An 8994-nucleotide genomic window follows, 5' to 3' on the forward strand; every position below is an offset into this window, starting at 1 on the left:
GGGAGGTGGTTATAGAAGGGCAGCAAAGGGTGGGTTTGAGATGTTTGGGTGGGGTATGTGGGTACTCTGACAACATGGCTTCTTATTTGGCATGTTTAATTATGACATTTAACAAACATCCTTGCAGTTTAAGATGACCCTTTTAAAATAAAATTCTCTCCAACTTGAGCCCTGCCACTCGATGGGAGAATCAGTAGAACCTACCTGAAGGATCTCGTTTGGAATTGACATGCATTATTGTAATTTCATTCCTGTTAGTTTTAAATTATTTATCTTTTTGTTTCACTGGAAAGATAATGCTGTTTTAAAGGTTAAAAGTGTACAAGTGGCAAGTGACGTCAGAGAAATGGCGCCGTAAGGAGCGATACCGATAAATCTCCCCAAAAATTCAACAAGATATTCAACAGAAAAATCTATCCTTGGAGCCTCCAGCAGTTACATACTAAACACAAAGGTATGATTGAGTGAAAAATTGACTAAATATATAATCAACCCCAAAGGAAATAAGGAGGAAGAAACACTCCGCCTTCCTCACTAACCTAAATAAGGGCTGCTTCCACTGGGAACTGAGAGTATAGGAACTAAGGCGGGCATAGGGTGTGAATAGAAACAGACTGCAGCACAAACGTCTGAACCAGGCTGTGGCACGGACATCCAAGCTGAGGAAAAACTGTGCTTGTGGCAACCCAGTCAACACAAGCTAACGCTCGTGCCAAACCCAGACAAAGAAAAACAAGTGGGGAAGCCATCCGCCCCGATCTCCTGGTCGGCGAGCGCAGATAATGGGCGAGACATTCCTCCTAGAGCCCCGGGAGTGGGCTCCCGTGTTACCAGACAGAGGGGCAGACACAGAGGACTTTGTGTAGGCCAAAACCGGAGTCTCGGGTCACCCCTGTGCCCTGAAAAAGTGGCGAGCGGGGAGTGAACGGGAGCGAAATTCCCTACGCTCAAACTTCTCCCAGTGGGGAGGGCGCCTCACCCAGGGCGAGAGGCAGCCGGCACGATATCCTGGTCAGCGAGCACGGATAGTGGGCGAGAGATTCCCCCAACAGTGGGCACCCGTGTTCTTGGACAGAGGGGCAGAGTCAGAGGCCTTTAGGTGGGCTGTGACCGCAGTCTCAGTGTCACCCCTGCGCCCTGAAGAGCGGCATGCAAAAATGAGATTCCCTAGGCTCAAACTTCACCGGGCGGGTGGGGCACCTCACCCAGCCATACAAGCTAACAGACCCGTGAAGGATTAGCTTAACCCACAGTCTGCTCACCTCCCAACTGACCTATGTGACCCTAACTGACAAGATCTCTCTCAGGTCAGCGATCTAAGACAAGAGGGGAGATATTTTTTAGTACCTTGTTATGCTATATGCACATAGGGGTGGGGCAACCTCTGATCGGCAGAGCTTGCATACTCAGGGCTATACGATAAAAAGAGGGATTTGGCAGCTTGTAAGTCCCCTGCTTTGAAAACAGCAACTAGGGCATCTTCTACCCAGCCAAAACAGGTTACAAAGTGCCAAAAGCCTGGGGAAAAGGATCCCACAGAGTGCTGAGGCATTCGGAACGTGCCTAGAGGCGCATAGAAAGGCACCTTGAAAACAATTGGCTCCCAGCCCCGCCTGATTATGCTAGCGCTTCTGACTGATTGAGCCTTACCCAGAGCGCTGCGCTGAGTGGGAATAGAGTGGGGATTTGCCAGCTCTTTGAGCCTCTTACTATCCAGGCAGAGGCAGCAGCAACCCCATAGCTGGATCATCAGGCTACTAATTGAGGAAGGAAAGACTAGGATAGAGGCTCCAGGAACACGGACTCTCTCATTGGCAGAGCCTGCAAATGCTAATAAGCCTCAACAGCCAACGAGACTGAAGCCCAATATATGACATCACCATAGAGACTTATCAACTGCAAACCTCTACCTAAGCGTGCCACAGGGGCAGACTCCGGGGTACAGAGTCACCAACCAGGAAGAGAGAAAGAAAAGAAAAAGCAAGAAGATAACCTCTCAAAATCAAGAATAATCCACAGACTTTATAACCTATCTCATTTTATTATATTTGTTCATTTGTTTCTCTTATCTTCTTCCTTTTCCAATTTGGTTGTTTAATTCTCTGCCAGTATTACTCTCTCCTCTCCTTGAACTAAACTACCCATAAGTGTTACATCTCCCATTATCTTTCCTTTCCTCTTCCTTTCTCTCTATGAGGGTTGCACTCCAAAACCCTTAACTCTCTCTCTCTCTCTCTCTCTCTCTCTCTCTCTCTCCTTCTATTCTTTTTTCTTCTTTTTGTGTTTTCCTTTTTCTTTTTTTCTCCCTCTATATTAGTTTCTTCTTTTCTCCTTTACTTTTCCTCCCATTCAATCCTCAATCACAAACAAATTATTTTATTTAGGACTCAAATTTTTCTTTGTGGTGCTTTGGGGGTTTTTTACTTCACTTTTTAAAATCACTAGCAGTGCTCCCAACCCTGGCCCTCCATTTTATCTAGTTTTTGCTCCACTAAATACAATAGTAATTTTTTAATTTCCATTTTTCCTGTTTCCCTCTTATTCCTCTTATTATATCTCTCAGTTAACCATCACCTAAAAGCAAATCATTTTATTCTTGACCCAAATTTTTTCCTTTTTTGCATTTTGTGGGTCCATACCCCCTTTTTTGCTCCTTTATCAGTTCTCCCCAACTCAGGCCCTCCATTATGAGTAGTTTTTGTTCTATTTAGCACAATATAATTCACAGTTCATAAGATTTTCTCAAGAAGGAGGGGAGAGGAGTGAAAAAAAAAGGAAAATAATAATATTTTTTATTTTTTAACTTTTTATTCTTTATTAATTCTCATGAGTACTATCAACAAAACCACCCTCAGATGCCATAAAGAAAAAGAAAATCTAATATCATGGATACAAAAGACAGAGAGGTAGCACAGATAGATGAGGGAAAATCTATGGAGAAAAAATTTAATATATTGGACACCTTGGAGCTAAATGACAGAGAATTTAAAATAGAAATCCTAAAAATACTCAGAGATATACAAGAAAACACAGAAAGGCAATTTAGGGAGGTTAGAAAACAACTCAACGAACACAAAGAATATATTACCAAGAAAATTGAAACTATAAAAACAAATCAAACAGATGAAAAACTCAATTCACAAGCTGAAAAACGAGATAACAAGCTTAGCTAATAGAACAGGCCAGATAGAAGGTGATTAGTGAAACAGAAGACAAGCAACTTGAGGCACAACAGAGGGAAGAAAGAGACTCAAAAATTTTAAAAAATGAGGAAGCCCTATAGAAATTATCTGACTCCATCAAAAAGAAAACATAAGAAAAATAGGTATATCAGAGGGAGGAGAGAAAATGGAATGGAGAACATATTCAAACAAATAATAGATGAGAACTTCCCAAGCCTGTGGAAAGAACTAAAGCCTCAAATTCAAGAAACAAACAGAACTCCGAGTTTTCTTAACCCCAACAAACCTACTCCAAGGCACATCATGATGAAACTGGTACAAACCAACGACAAAGAAAAAATTCTCGAGGCAGCCAGGGAAAAGAAGAATACAACATAAAAAGGAAGGCCCATTAGATTATCATTGGATTTCTCAACAGAAACTCTACAAGCTAGAAGAAAGTGGAACCCAATATATTTTTTTAATCTTTTTTTTCTTATTTTTATTAATTTTAATGCAGTGACATTGATAAATCAGGGTACATATGTTCCGAGAAAACATCTCCAGATTATTTTGACATTTGATTATGCTCCGTACCCCTCGCCCAAAGTCAAATTGTCTTTAGTCACCTTCTATCTGGTTTTCTTCTTTTTTTTTTTTATTATAATTTTATTTTTTTAATGGGGCGACATCAATAAATCAGGTTACATATATTCAAAGATCAACAAGTCCAGGTTATCTTGTCTTTCAATTATATTGCATACCCATCACTCAAAGTCAGATTGTCCTCTGTCACCTTCTATCTAGTTTTCTTTGTGCCCCTCCCCCTCCCCCTTTCCCTCTCCTTTTCCCCCCTCCCCCCGTAACCACTACACTCTTATCAATGTCTCTTAGTTTCACTTTTATGTCCCACCTACATATGGAATAATGCAGTTCCTGGTTATTTCTGATTTACTTATTTCACTCCGTATAATGTTGTCAAGATCCCACCATTTTGCTATAAATGATCCGATGTCATCATTTCTTATGGCTGAGTAGTATTCCATAGTGTATATGTGCCACATCTTCTTTATCTAGTCATCTATTGATGGGCTTTTTGGTTGTTTCCATGTCCTGGCCACTGTGAACAATGCTGCAATGAACATGGGGCTGCATGTGTCTTTCCGAGTCAATGTTTCTGAGTTTTGGGGGTATATACTCAGTAGAGGGATTGCTGGGTCATAAGGTAGTTCCATTTTCAGTTTTGTGAGGAACCACCATACTTGCTTCCATAATGGTTGTACTACTTTACATTCCCACCAACAGTGTATGAGGGTTCCTTTTTCTCCACAGCCTCTCCAAAATTTGCTATTACCTGTCTTGTTAATAATAGCTAATCTAACAGGTGTGAGGTGGTATCTCATTGCAGTTTTGATTTGCATTTCTCTAATAACTAAAGAAGATGAGCATCTTTTCATATATCTGTTGGCCATTTGTACTTCCTCCTGGGAGAAGTGTCTGTTCATGTCCTCTTCCCATTTTTTTATTGGATTGTTTGTTTGTTTGTTGTTGAATTTTATGAGTTCTTTGTATATTTTGGATATTAGGCCCTTATCTGAGCTGTTGTTTGAAAATATCATTTCCCATTTAGTTGGCTTTCTGTTTATTTTTGTTATCAGTTTCTCTTGCTGAGCAAAAACTTCTTAGTCTGATGTAGTCCCATTCATTAATTTTTGCCTTCACTTCTCTTGCCATTGGAGTCAAATTCATAAATTGCTCTTTAAAACCCAGGTCCATGAGTTTAGTACCTATGTCTTCTTCTATGTACTTTATTGTTTCAGGTCTTATGTTTAAATCTTTGATCAATTTTGAGTTAATTTTAGTACAGGGGGACAAACTGTAGTCCAGTTTCATTCTTTTGCATGTGGCTTTCCAGTTTTCCCAGCACCATTTATTGAAGAGGCTTTCTTTTCTCCATTGTATGTTCTTGGCCCCTTTATCAAAAATTATTTGACTATATATATGTGGTTTTATTTCTGGACTTTCTATTCTGTTCCATTGGTCTGAGTGTCTATTTTTCTGCCAATACCATGCTGTTTTGATTATCGTGGCCCTATAATAGAGTTTGAAGTCAGGTATTGTAATGCCCCCAGCTTCATTCTTTTTCTTTAGGAAGAAAAAGAATGCTTTGGATATTCGGGGTTTTTTAAATCTTTGTTTCTTTTTTATTTATTTATTCATTTTTTAGAGATGAGAGGGAGAGACAGAGAGAGAGAGAGGAGAGACAGAGAGAGAAGGGGGTAGAAGCTGGAAGCATCAACTCCCATATGTGCCTTGACCAGGCAAGCCCAGGGTTTTGAACCGGCGACCTCAGCATTTCCAGGTTGATGCTTTATCCACTGCGCCACCACAGGTCAGGCTATTTGGGGTTTTTTATACTTCCATATAAATCTGATGATTTTTTGCTCTATTTCTTTAAAAAAATGTCATTGGAATTTTGATGGGAATTGCATTAAATTTGTATATTGCTTTGGGTAATATAGCCATCTTGATTATATTTATTATTCCTAACCAAGAACAAGGAATATTCTTCCATCTCATTATATCTTTCTCAATTTCTCTTAACAATGGTTTATAGTTTTCATTATATAAGTCCTTTACATTCTTTGTTATGTTTATTCCTAAGTATTTTTTGTTGTTGTTGTTGCAATTGTGAAGGGGATTATTCTTTTGAGTTCATTCTCAATTGTTTCATTGTTGGCATATAGAAAGGCTATTAACTTCTGTATGTTAATTTTGTATCCTGCGACCTTACTGTATTGGCTTATTGTTTCTAGTAGTCTTTTTGTGGATTCTTTGGGGTTTTCGATGTACAGGATCATATCATCTGCAAAAAGTGATACCTTTACTTCTTCTTTTCCCATATGGATGCCTTTTATTTCTTTGTCTTGTCTGATTGCTCTGGCTAGAACCTCTAGTACCACATTAAATAAGAGTGGAGAGAGTGGACAACCCTGTCTTGTTCCTGATTTAAGGGGGAAAGCCTTCAGTTTAGTGCCATTTAATATGATGTTAGCTGATGGTTTATCATATATGGCCTTTATCATGTTGAGATATTTTCCTTCTATACCCATTTTGTTGAGAGTCTTAAACATAAAATTGTGTTGTATTTTATCGAAAGCCTTTTCTGCGTCTATTGATAAGATCATGTGGTTTTTGTTCTTTGTTTTGTTGATATGGTGTATTACGTTAACCGTTTTTCGTATGTTGAACCATCCTTGAGATTCTAGGATGAATCCCACTTGATCATGATGTATTATTTTTTTAGTATGTTGTTGTATTCGATTTGCTAGTATTTTGTTTAGTATTTTAGCATCTGTATTCATTAGAGATATTGGTCTGTAGTTTTCTTTTTTTGTGCCATCCTTGCCTGGTTTTGGTATGAGGGTTATGTTGGCCTCATAAAATGTGTTTGGAAGTATTGCTTCTTCTTCAATTTTTTGGAAGACTTTCAGAAGAATAGGAACCAAGTCTTCTTTGAATGTTTGATAAAATTCGCTGGTATAGCCGTCAGGGACTTTTATTTTTGGGGAGGTTTTTAATGGTTTTTTCTATTTCTTCTCTACTAATAGGTCTGTTTAGGCTTTCTGCTTCTTCTTGACTCAGTCTATGAAGGTTGTATTGTTCTAGGAATTTATCCATTTCTTCTAGATTGTTGAATTTAGTGGCATAAAGTTTTTCATAGTATTCTACAATAATTCTTTGTATATCTACGGTGTCCATGGTGATTTCTCCTCTTTCATTTTGGATTTTGTTTATATGAGTTCTTTCTCTTTTTTCCTTGGTAAGTCTTGCCAAGGGTTTGTCAATTTTGTTGATCTTTTCAAAGATACAGCTCCTTGTTCTATTATTTTTTCTATAGTTTTACTGTTCTCTATTTCATTTATTTCTGCTCTGATTTTTATTATCTCCTTTCTTCGGCTGGTTTTGGGTTGTCTTTGTTCTTCTTTTTCTATTTCCTTAAGGTGTGAAGTTAAGTGGTTCACTTGGGCTCTCTCTTGTTTGTTCATATATGCCTGAAGTGATATGAACTTCCCTCTTATCACTGCTTTTGCTGCATCCCATAGATTCTGATATGTTGTATTGTCATTTTCATTAGTCTGTATATATCTTTTGATCTCTGCACTTATTTCTTCTTTGACCCATTCATTTTTTAAAAGTATGTTGTTTAGTTTCCACATTTTTGTGGGATTTTCTTCCTCCTTTTTGTAGTTGAATTCTAGTTTCAAGGCTTTATGATCAGAAAATATGCTTGGTACAACTTCGATTTTTCTGAATTTGCTGATGTTGTTTTTGTGGCCCAACATATGGTTAATTCTTGAGAATGATCCATGTACACTGGAGAAAAATGTATACTCAGTCACTTTGGGATGAAAAATGTCCTGTAGATGTCTATCATATCCAGGTGCTCTAGTGTTTTGTTTAAGGCCACTATATCTTTGTTGATTCTCTGTTTGGATGGCCGATCTAGAGCCGTCAGCGGTGTATTGAGGTCTCCAAGTATGATTGTATTTTTGTCAGTTTTTGTTTTAAGGTCAATAAGTAGCTGTCTTATATATTTTGGTGCTCCTTGGTTTGGTGCATATATATTAAGAATTGTTATGTCTTCTTGATTCAGTGTCCCCTTAGCCATTATGAAATGGCCATTTTTGTCTCTGAGTACTTTTGCTGTCTTGTAGTCAGCATTATCAGATATGATTATTGCTACGCCTGCTTTTTTTTGGATGTTATTTGCTTGGAGTATTGTTTTCCAGCCTTTCACTTTGAATTTGTTTTTATCCTTGTTACTTAGATGAGTTTCCTGTAGGCAGCATACAGTGAGATTTTCCTTTTTAATCCATTCTGCTACTCTGTGTCTTTTTATTGGTGAGTTTAATCCGTTTACATTTAGTGTAATTATTGACACTTGTGAGTTCCCTATTGCCATTTTATAGATTGCTTTCTGTTAGTTTTGTGTCTTGTTTGATCCTTCTCTTTCGTTTTTTTATCTTTTGTTTTTATTTGGTTGTATTCCATACATCTTTCCACTGTTGCTATCTTTTTTATCTTATGTGCTTCTGTGGTGGTTTTTTCAATGGTGGTTACCTTTAGGTAATGAAAATGGTTCCTACCCTGTTCATTGTAGCGCACTATTTTGTGAGTACTTTTGCACTCCATCGTCCTTTGCTACTGTTAATCTCCATCCTCTCCCCCCTTTATTGTTGTTGTTGTCACAGTTTAAATTTGGTTTTATTGTGTTCTTCTTGGAGCTTTTACTTGTGGCTTTATTTTTTTCTTTTGTTCTTTGTATCTGATTGGAGAACCCCCTTTAGTAATTCCTGGAGTGGGGGTTTTCTGATGATAAATTCCCTCATCTTTTCTGTATCTGTGAATGTTTTTATTTCATCTTCATATTTGAAGGATAGCTTTGATGGGTATAATATTTGTGGCTGAAAGTTCCTCTCTTTCAGGACTTTAAATATTGGGGTCCACTCTCTTCTAGCTTGTAGAGTTTCTGCTGAGAAATCTGATGATAATCTAATGGGCATTCCTTTATATGTTGTAATCTTCTTTTCCCTGGCTGCCTTGAGAATTTTTTCTTTGCCATTGGTTTGTGCCAATTTCATTATGATGTGTCTTGGAGTAGGTTTGTTGGGGTTAAGAAAACTCGGAGTTCTGTTTGCTTCATGAATTTGAGGCTTTAGTTCTTTCCACAGGCTTGGGAAGTTCTCATCTATTATTTGTTTGAGTATGTTCTCCATTCCATTTTCTCTCTCTTCTCCCTCTGATATACCTATTATTCTTATGTTATTCT

The sequence above is a fragment of the Saccopteryx leptura genome, chromosome 4 (assembly GCF_036850995.1).
Source record: "Saccopteryx leptura isolate mSacLep1 chromosome 4, mSacLep1_pri_phased_curated, whole genome shotgun sequence".
Classification (NCBI taxonomy): Eukaryota; Metazoa; Chordata; class Mammalia; order Chiroptera; family Emballonuridae; genus Saccopteryx; species Saccopteryx leptura.